Here is a 10,836-nt window from a genome sequence, read left to right on the forward strand (position 1 = left end):
CTCACTCGCCTCTCTCACTTTATACAATTGATCTTTTTGTATATGTATACCAAAGCAGATTATACAACTGTTTTTTTTTGTATATGTATAGCGAATTATACATATATATGTTTGCTATGGAACGCAATTATGCAAACTTTGCTATAGCATACAAATATGAATTTTGTGTTTGCTATATTTGAAAGTTGCTCAATAAAATATATCAACATCACGTATAGAAAAGACGTGAGAGCCAAAAATTCTTTCTCAAATTCAACGATATAATCTCCTATAGCTAGTTATAATTTGAATTTAAAAAAGTAATTTTTTGAAATTTTATGTTTTAATTGCAGATTTTATGTAGTTTATATTTTACCAATTTTTGAATGATATTTTGTTGATGTCCCGTATTATTATTATTTTTGTTACTTAAAACTATATAAAATAATCGTAAAATCAATCTCTCTTCAACCTCTCTATAAAACAGTAGGGGCATAAATCAGGCTCAATCTTTTAATGAAAATATATGGAATATGTCAATTCTCATGCCTTAAATGAAGATAATATATATATATATAGCATTATGTATAGCATAATTCCATATATAAGAAGTTGATATACAAATTATCGAAGTAGATCTTATCTTATAATGAGAAATATATATATAGGAGAAGTCATATATTCCTCATCAACCAAATACAATCTTTCCAATAACTTTGGACTTTCCCCAAAATACTTTGACACATGAAATTCATCATGTCAAGATTTTGAGTTGGTTCAAATGTGCAAAATCTGTGTTCGAACTCCATTAGATCAAGAGCAAATACGAGACGATTTGCTATCAATAAAGGTATTAAGAGCCCAAAGAATATTAATGTCTCACAATAGATTCATTCTACTACGATAGAAATCCATATATATATTAGTGACTATGAAATGGTTCCAGAATAACTATGTATGCATCTGTATACAGACATTACCCCTACCTTGGAAGTGAAGGTACGAACCCCTCTCATGATATCATAATATGAATATCAATTATTAAATCTTATAGTAAACAGCAGTGAAGTATAGAGGGCGGCCACTCATATCATTTTATTCATGTCTCAACCAAAAAATCCAACATTCACTTATTGCAGAACATTATAATGGGAAAAAAAAGTATTAAAGCTTAATGCTAGAAGATAAAGGATTACTTAACACGAGGTTGTCGCTAAGCCGCCTGGGAATTTAGTATCAGAAGAACTGGGCAGTATGTCTTTTGGAAAAGAAATTGTATACAAGCAAGCCTTTGATGATTATATAATTTATCAGCTGATAGCCAATCTCAGAATCTGAGACAGATGATAAATATAGATTAACTTCCAACCCCTCAGACAGCAATCCCACTAAATAGACACTTGCGGATCTGCAAGATTTAGGAGAGAAATTAAGCAAAGAGAGTTCTTGGGAACCATCGAAAAGCAATTATACAATCTGCAAAATTGATGGAAGCAACAGGACTTGTTTGATGGACTCAATCACAACGACAGAGGAAGCAACAGCAGAAAGTTTGCTCTTGTTAGCTTCCACCCCTACTATGATTCTACAATGACTGTTTCTGGAGTGAATGACCAAAATGGTCCTGCTTTATTTTGGTACTTAATGTATTTCACTTGATTGAAATGGCCCTTAACATACAATAAATGTGTTCATTTTGATCATTTATCTCAAACTTAACACATTTATCGAAATAAAAGTGTTAAATTTAACTGCGATCCCACGTGGCTGACAAGATCTACCATTGTTGTTTGCTTTGTTAGCTCCGGAAAAAAAAAACACCATTATCTCTACTTTCTCTAACAAAATTTACTATTTTCTCTGGCTTAAAATAGAAATCGGTATTAGGCCAGTGGAGTAATATTTTAGGAAAGAGAAAAAAAAATTTGTTGGGGGAAAATAGAGAAATGGTATTAAGATTTTGTGGAGTTCTTTCTTTAGAGCTAACAAAGAAGACAACAATAGTAAATGTTGTTGGCCACGAAGGGTTCATAGTTAAATTTAACACTTTTTTTTTGATAAATCTGTTAGATTTAAGGTAAAGGATCAAAATGAGTGAACACCTTTTGTTATACATTAAGGACCATTTCAATCAAATAAAATATATTAAGGACCAAAATGAGCACCTTGGTTATACATTAAGGACCATTTCAATCAACTGAAATATATTAAGGACCAAAATAAAACATTACCCATACATTAAGGACCATTTTGGTCATTTTCTCGTTTCTGGACTCATATTACTGGTGAGTGGTATGTCCAGTCATTTTAAGTCCATCGTCACTTTCATCTATCACTAAGCTCGTCTTAATATGTGCTTGCTGCTTAAGAACTATATTACCCCAAAGGGAAACGAATAATGAAGTTTCCATAACTTAGTCTCGACAAAGACTAGAAAACAATAGACATCCCCACAACTCCAAAATGTCAAAGTGCAGTAACAAAAACAATAGCAAAGGAGCTTATTGGAGATGCTTAAGCCACAAGGTACAAAGTACAAAAGAGCCATTGACTTGACATGTAAAATAATTTTATGGAGAACAGCATAAACAGCAGCTGTAGCCTGTAAGTATCAACAATGCTTATATCCCCCACCCAAAAAAAGGCATGTAAAGATTTTTTTTTTTTGATAGGTAATGAACATGTAAGACGCTTAATTCATCTACATGACATTTGTAAAATGACAAGGGATGCATGACATTTGAAATAGACAGTGTAACTCGGTAAAAGGACCACAATTGTATCAACATTGTTATAAGGAAAACAAGAAATTTGGCAAGACAAGAACACAAATCGTGAGAAGTATGGAGGTAAGCACAAAAGCAAGTACCTCGGGTAGCTTTTTACGGAACACAACTTCCAATCTGGCATCAAGAGTGTTCTCACACACAATTTTCCCATCTCGAGAAGCCAGTACCACTCCTCCAGAACTGTCGGGATAGAGAGATGAATTACAAAGAGGAGCTACTTAGCCTTGCAGACATATATGAAGCCACTTACCAAGAAGGACCATGCGCATAATGATGAGATGGGGATGGTGGAAGGTGGATGTGGTCAATTATGATCTCAGGTGTGTGGACCATTGCCTTCTCCGCATACTCCTCCTTTACTGCATCCAGTACATCTTCTACCAGGTTACATCATCTTTCCGGCAACGCAGTAAGACAGAAGGCTCTTTAAGTCTGAGTAAACTCTACAATCAAAGAGTAGTACTCATCTTATTCCCAAACAAAAGAGCAACATTAGTTCATAAAGGCACATAGACAATAAAGCCCATTGTGGCTATAGACAACATAAATTGCAAATAATTTAGCTGTTAATTATTATATCGTGTTTTGGAGATAGCACAAGAAACAAGGAACTTACAAAGAAAAAGAAAGATCATATTGCAATGAACATATGGAAACCTCAGGATTCCATTGAAGAGGACAGAAGAAAGTCAGAAACACAAATTCTTTGTAACAGCAACCAAATTACTCGCTGGTATCTAGAACTGCAACCGTGTCTCCTGTAACCTTAACATTTTAACCACCACTCTGGATCCGATGACGAAGGAACTGGTGCAGGACATGTATCATTATTCTCTTGCCATCTTGAGTAATTTGCGGCCTGGCTATCACAGATGGGGCAGGTAATGAAGGCACACTACACGATTGGTGCTCAATAGAAGGACCGGAAGGTGGATGAACAATATCATTTGATGGTGTTGTCGAAGCACGAGTAACCTAATAGACTAACCATTCCTCTCCCTCCCCCTGACTAGGAGGTGCATAGAAGAATGGTGTAGTCTCTGAAAACACCACTCTAATGGATACCAAGTATCTTCCAAGTCCAGTAAAATAACATCAATAACCTTTCTGGAGACGAGAATAGCCTAGAAAAACACACTTTACTGCTTCAGGATCCAACTTTATAACAGATGATTGAACATAACATGTGCTTCCAAACACCTTAGGTTCATATGGAAATAGTAGCGTGTTTGGAAAAAGAACATTACCAACAACCACACTAGATGGCATGCGATTGATTAGAAAACAAGCTGTAGAAATCGCATCTGTCCAAAACTGTTTAGGAACTTTCATTTGGAACAAAATTGCCCGAGCTATCTTAAGTAGATGTCTATTCTTCCTCTCAGCAACACCGTTTTGAGAAGGTGTATCAACATATGAAGACTGATGAAGAATACCGTGTTGTCATAGTCACTTCTTAAAATATGTACTGAAGCATTGAATTGAGTTTTGCTTTCAACATAGAAGGCAATAAAAATGAGTGAACACTTCAGAACAACTCTTCATAAAATAAATCCAAGTCGCTCGGAAGTGTTCACTCACTTTTGCACCTTTTATGCTGAAATCAAAATCCAATTCAATGTTTCAATACATATTCTAAGGAGTGACAATGCTAAAGAATATATGTCAGGAATATTTCAGTCATATATGAGACAACACAGTATTCTTCATCAATCTTCGTGTGTTGATACACCCTCTCAAAATGGAGTTGCTGAGACAAAGAATAGACATCTACTTGAGACAACTCGACTTGCAATCTCTATGGCTTGCTCCATCTATTATGATTGCTGGTAATATGCCTTATAGTGTTCTTTTTCCAAACAAGTCACTTTTTTCGGTGGAACCTAAGGTATTTGGATGCACATGTTATGTTCGAGATGCTCGACCATTTGTTACCAAGTTGGATCCCAAGGCATTGAAGTGCGTTTTTTTAGGTTATTCTCACCTTCAAAAGGGGTGTTAGTGTTATTCTACTAGACGTCGCAGATATTTGGTGTCAATTGATGTGGCATTTTCAGATTCTACACCATTCTTCTATGTACCTCCAATTTCTACAATTCAGGAGGAGGAAGATGGGTGGTTAGTCTATCAGGTTAGCCGTATTTTGACGGAAGAATCAAATGTTGTCTCTTCATCTCCCAGTTCTTTTATTGAGGATCAATCGACTATTGTCCCATCAATTCCTACTCTATCTGCGGTAGTAAGACCACCAGTTATTCAAGTTTACTCGAGGAGGCGAGAGACCAATGATACATGCCCTACAACAGTCCATTTACGATCCTGCAGAAAATCTTGACCTCCCTACTGCTCTTCGCAAAGGTACTCGTAGTTGCAAATCCACATATTCCATTGCTAATTTTGTTTCCTATGATGGCTTATTCTCTACGTCTAGATCTTTGACTGCCTCTCTAGAGTCTAGACTCTATCTATGTACCCAAAACAGTGAAAGAGGCTTTGAATCATCCTAGATGGTCTAATGCAATTCTTGATGAAATACACGCCTAAGATGAAAATCACACATGGGATTGGTGGATTAACTCAAGGGAAAGAAATCAGTGGAATGTAAGTGGGTATTCACAGTTAAAGTTAGAACAACTAGATCCCTTTGAAAGATATTTTTCCAAACCTATTCACCATATGTAACAACCTTGAAGCAACTGTCAAAGAGTGTTGGACTGAACTGGGATGGGATCTATCTTTTAGGAGATTCTTGAACGATTGGGAAGAGGATAAAGTGCCCAACCTACTCCATGAAATAGGGGACTTCACAGGAACTACTTCAGCTCCAGATTCTATGAGATGGAAGAACAAAAAGGATGGGCTTTTATCTGTTAAATGGGTCTATGTAACAATTAATACACAACAAAACAAAAAACAACAAGGTTTATGGGAAAATGTCTGGAAAAACATCGCACCAACAAAAGTAAAATGTTAACTAGCTGATTTGTTAACAAAAGCATTAAATGGAACTCGAGTTTATTACCTTTGCAACAAGCTGGACATGATCAATATCTATGCTCTAGCTTGAGGGGAGTGTTAGAGAATCATAAAGTTATATCTTTCCTTGTATATAATATTCTAGCTGATTTTTAGGGATTAAGATATCTAGTTAACTTAGTTAGTCTTTTCTTTTCCTGTATCTAAATCATTGTATTCCTTGGATAATTAACATAGAAATTACTCCGTACTTTTGTTATAACAAAACTAAATAATAATTCATAATCTGGTATACAGCAGAGCAGAAAATATAAGTACAACACCATATCAACTGAAGATATTGATGATCATCTGATGAATAGCTTGTCTTTTGTAAAATAAGCCTATTATTTTTCGAGTTTTGATAGTTTGTCTCAGAAAATCTAGAAGCAAAGAACAAAATCGCATGGATTATTATTAGTCAAAAGTACCTGAACAATAAGATCATGCAGAAGCTTCTTATAGCTATGGTCGTTGTGGTGATGGCTAACATGTAAGATCTCCTTTGCTGCTGTTTCCTTCATGGAGCTAATCATGTCATCCTGAGCTTGAAGAACTTTGATCCGAGAGGCATTGAGTTGCATGGAGTACTCTCTGCAAGAAATGCATAACAAAAGAAAGTCAAAGACTATGTTGGCCCGATAAAGTTGAAATTAGATAATGTTTTTTTAAAAAAAAAAAAGAAGTTCAATTTTCAGTAATTTAACAAGATTTGGTTGACTCCAAAATGGACATCACTATGAAATCAAATGTCATTTAACCGTGTGGCTAATTTGAAAAAAAGAAGGAAAACAAGATTAACACACACAGTAATATGTTCCAATTCGGTTTGGAATCACTTTGTCCTGCATGAATTGATGTTAAACAGAAAGGTATTACTGCTGAAAGCAGAAACAGAATGAGTGGCAAACAGTGAATCCTAAATATCCAGTAAATGCTAGAAGTATTAGTAAGCTTTGTAAGCAATTTTTTTTTCTAATCAATACCCAACACTACGTACCAATAGGAGAATATAAATCCATTGTGATCGAGACTTCAATCTAAGTCTAAAAATGAAAGTTCCAAGTGCAATTAAAAATTATACAATTTCAGATGAATACAAAGAACAAGCATTGTCATACCAAATCAAGGGAGGTACAACATTTTACACCATCTTTTGAATATATTCTATTAACCTCATCTTATAATCAATATGAGGATACCAAACATTAATTTAAGAAAAAAACTTCAAGCAAAGATGGCAAATTCTCAGACGGAGTTTTGTACTTAACTCTTCTTCTATAAAGAGCAACAGTTATAAACAAAATCTTCGAAAAATGTCAAATTTAATCAGTCACAAATCAGAGCAAAATAGAGAAATCACATTTTCTTACGAACGGCAACTTGTTTCTCTTTACACTCGTATTCCTGTCTGATCTTCTTCTTCTCCGCTTCCACTAGCTACAACTTCTCAATATTGAATTCCTAACAACAAAAACCACAGCCAATGCATAACACATGAGATAAAATTCAACTAAATTCACTTCAAAATTCGAAATTAGAACATGATTTACATACTTCTTTTAAACAGTTAATTAAATGCACCGCAGTGCACTAACAGAAAATGTACACCTGTCAGTCTAGTTGTTAGAGTTAGTTAAATTAACTGCTTCAGTTTAGAATATAAATAGTGCTGTATAGATTGTAATAGCTAAGCTTTCTCATTCACTCATTGTTCATGAGTTCAATACAGAATTTTCTCTCTTCTTCTCCTTCAATCAGTCTCTCTCAAATTGTTATTTCTCTCCATTGATTAGTTAGAATTCACTGAAGTTTACATGGTATCAGAGCCGATTTGAAGCAGATCTAGGGATTTATATCGGGATTTTTTTAGCATAGATCGAGAGATTCTGCAATGGCGATCAAGGATGAATCAGTGGATGAAATTCGTGGTGGAACTGGAGGAGCTGTATCGAGGGGAGGTTCGGTGATTCTAGATCACAATCACCCGCTCTACTTGAGCTCTTCTGATGTTCCAGGAGCGTTATCTGTTGGAATTCAATTGCTCTGCATGGAAAACTACACTTTGTGGAGTCGAGCAATGGAGATAGCATTGCTAGGAAGAAACAAGTTAGGTTTCGTAGATGGATCAGTTTTTAGGAGTGATTATGAAGGCGACTTGAAGAAGATTTGGGATCGATGTAATGCGATCGTAATTTCATGGCTTACATGTAATGTGAGCAAGGATCTGCTTAGTGGAATCTTATATGCATCAAGTGCACACAAAGTTTGGATTGATTTGAAGGAACGTTTCGACAAAGTGAATGGATCGAGACTGTATCAACTCCACAGGGGAATATTCACATTAACACAAGGAGCTTCCACAGTTTCTTCTTATTACACAAAGTTAAAGAGTCTATGGGATGAATATGACTCAATTTTGCCTCCACCAGGGTGTGGCTGTCACAAATCTAAGGAGTTTGTTGAGCAAATGCAATATCAACATCTTTTACAATTTTTGATGGGTTTGAATGAAAGTTATTCGCAGGCAAGGGAACAGATCTTAATGATGAATGGTTTGCCTAACGTTAATCAAGCATATGCGATGGTGATTCAAGATGAAAGTCAAAAAGGAATTGCTGGAGTTATTCATGATGGAATGGAACCTACAGCTATGTCTGCTTCAAGACAAATTGGAACCAAACAGTTTCAAAAGAAAGGATACAACAATTTCTATTGTGATTTCTGTCACATGAAGGGTCATACAAGGGATGGATGTTACAAATTGATGAAATGTGAACATTGTCATGCTACAGGGCATGTTAAGAGCAATTGTTATCAATTGATTGGGTACCCTGCAGATTTCAAATCAAAGAAGAAGGTCAATGCTGTTTTTGGAGGACATGTGCAAAATGATTCAGGATGCTGCCATGAAGATTTACGGAAGAGTGCTAATGCTGTCATAGGAGGGAAGGTGTGTGATGATCAAATGGTTACACAGGATCAGCTTATGCAGTTGATGAATAAAGCCACACCAGAACAATTGAAGCAGATGCTAAATGTACTAAACATGAACATCACAAGCCATCCACATAGGAGTGCTCACATGGCAGGTAATCCTACGAAACTTATGAACGGGATAGTCGACTCAGGGTGCACAGATCATATGATAAGCAGTAAACAACACTTACATGATGAGATCATTGTGAGAAATGCAGGAAAAGTGCAACTACCAACATGTGATTCAGCTTCCATTTCCCATATTGGAAATGTTCAGTTGAATGAAGGTGAAGTAATTAGGGATGTGTTGTGTGTTCCAGCATTCAAGTTTAATCTATTGTCAGTTTCGAAATTGACAAAAGAATTGAACTGTTGTGTTTCTTTTTTTCCCATATGCTGTATATTTCAGGACCTCTCATCTGGGAAGGTGAAGGGGATTGGTGATATAGAGGATGGTCTTTATGTACTGAAAATGCAAGAGATGCAACAAAGAAACGTGAATGTAATCAGGACAATGTCTGCTGTTGGGAAAGCCATTGATCCTGCCCTTTGGCATATGAGGTTGGGACATATTCCTATGGGAGTACTTAAAAGAATAAAGGCTTTCACTGATTGTAGTAGTTTTACTTTGAAACAGTGTAGTATTTGTCCACAGGCTAGACAAACTAGAGTTCCTTTTCCTATTAGTAATAGTAAAGCAAATGTTGTTTTTTATTTGGTACACATGGATGTTTGGGGCCTTTACAAGATGTCTACTCACAATGGGAAGAGGTATTTCCGTCTAGAGTTTCTTTTCCTATTAGTAATAGTAAAGAAAATGTTGTTTTTGATTTGGTACACATGGATGTTTGGGGCCTTTACAAGATGTCTACTCACAATGGGAAGAGGTAATTTCCTCACTTTAGTTGATGATCATTCTAGGTGGACATGGGTTTTCTTACTTGCTTTAAAGTCCGATGTGATTATAGTCCTTAAACAATTCCTATCAATGATAAAAACACAGTTTGGCAGAATTGTTAAAGTGTTTAGATCTGATAATGGAGGTGAATTCTTTAATACAAATTGTAGTGAATTGTTTACATCAAATGGGGTATTACATCAAAGCTCTTGTCCTCATACACCACAACAAAATGGTGTTGTAGAGAGGAAGCACAGACATATTTTAGAGACTGCTAGAGCAATCAAAATACAAACTAATCTTCCTGGCCAGTTTTGGGGGGAGTGAGTGGAGACCGCAGTATACATCATCAATAGAATTCCTCTTACTACATTGGGCAACAAGACCCCATATGAACTGCTTTATGATAAACAACCTTCTTTGTATCATCTTAAAGTAGTGGGATGTCTTTGTTTTGCTACACATCTCTTGAAAGGAGATAAATTTGCACCTAGGGCAAGGAAGGCAGTGTTACTTGGATATGCAGTCACTCAAAAGGGATACATGTTATATGACATGGAGTCTAAGACTATATTTGTGAGCAGAGATATTATCTTCCATGAAAACTTATTCCCATTTCGAACACCTAATGATGATTCTAAGGAGGCATGCACTTTCTTGATCTTGGTGGAAATGAAATCCAACCACCTATTGTCACTATGCCTAATCATGTTGAAAGTGAGATATTGATTTCTTCTGGTCATGGTGAAGGTGGAATGTCAACTACTTCTGTTACTGGGCTTTCTGATAGTGAACCAGGTCCTACTGAGGTAACCTCACCTTCATGCACACTGGGAGAAGAACATGTGGAGGAGGACCATGTGCCAGATGCACAGGGTCATATTTGTTTAAGGAAGTCACATAGGACTGTCAGGCCTCCCATTTGGCAAGCAGATTATGTCTTACCTGGCAAAGCAACTAAAAATTGTTTATACTCCATAGGTGATGTTGTGGATTATGCTAGTATTTCAGTCCCTTATAAAAGTTTTCTGATAAAGATCTCACAAGAGCAAGAGCCTAAAACATATTATGAAGCAGTGAAAGATAGCAGATGGATTGAAGCCATGCAAAGTGAAATTCAGGCCTTAGAAGAGAATCACACATGGAAAATTGTACAGCTGCCTATGGATAAGAAAG

The 10,836-nt window shown here is 36.0% G+C and overlaps 1 pseudogene; it reads right to left on the reverse strand.

The window, feature by feature from the left end:
• Positions 1-1,096: 1,096 nt before the first annotated feature.
• On the reverse strand, positions 1,097-7,502 carry LOC102588963 (V-type proton ATPase subunit E-like; annotated as a pseudogene).
• Between the last annotated feature and the right edge of the window lie 3,334 nt (positions 7,503-10,836).

Source organism: Solanum tuberosum, unplaced genomic scaffold (genome assembly GCF_000226075.1).
Source record: "Solanum tuberosum cultivar DM 1-3 516 R44 unplaced genomic scaffold, SolTub_3.0 scf00331, whole genome shotgun sequence".
NCBI lineage: Eukaryota > Viridiplantae > Streptophyta > Magnoliopsida > Solanales > Solanaceae > Solanum > Solanum tuberosum.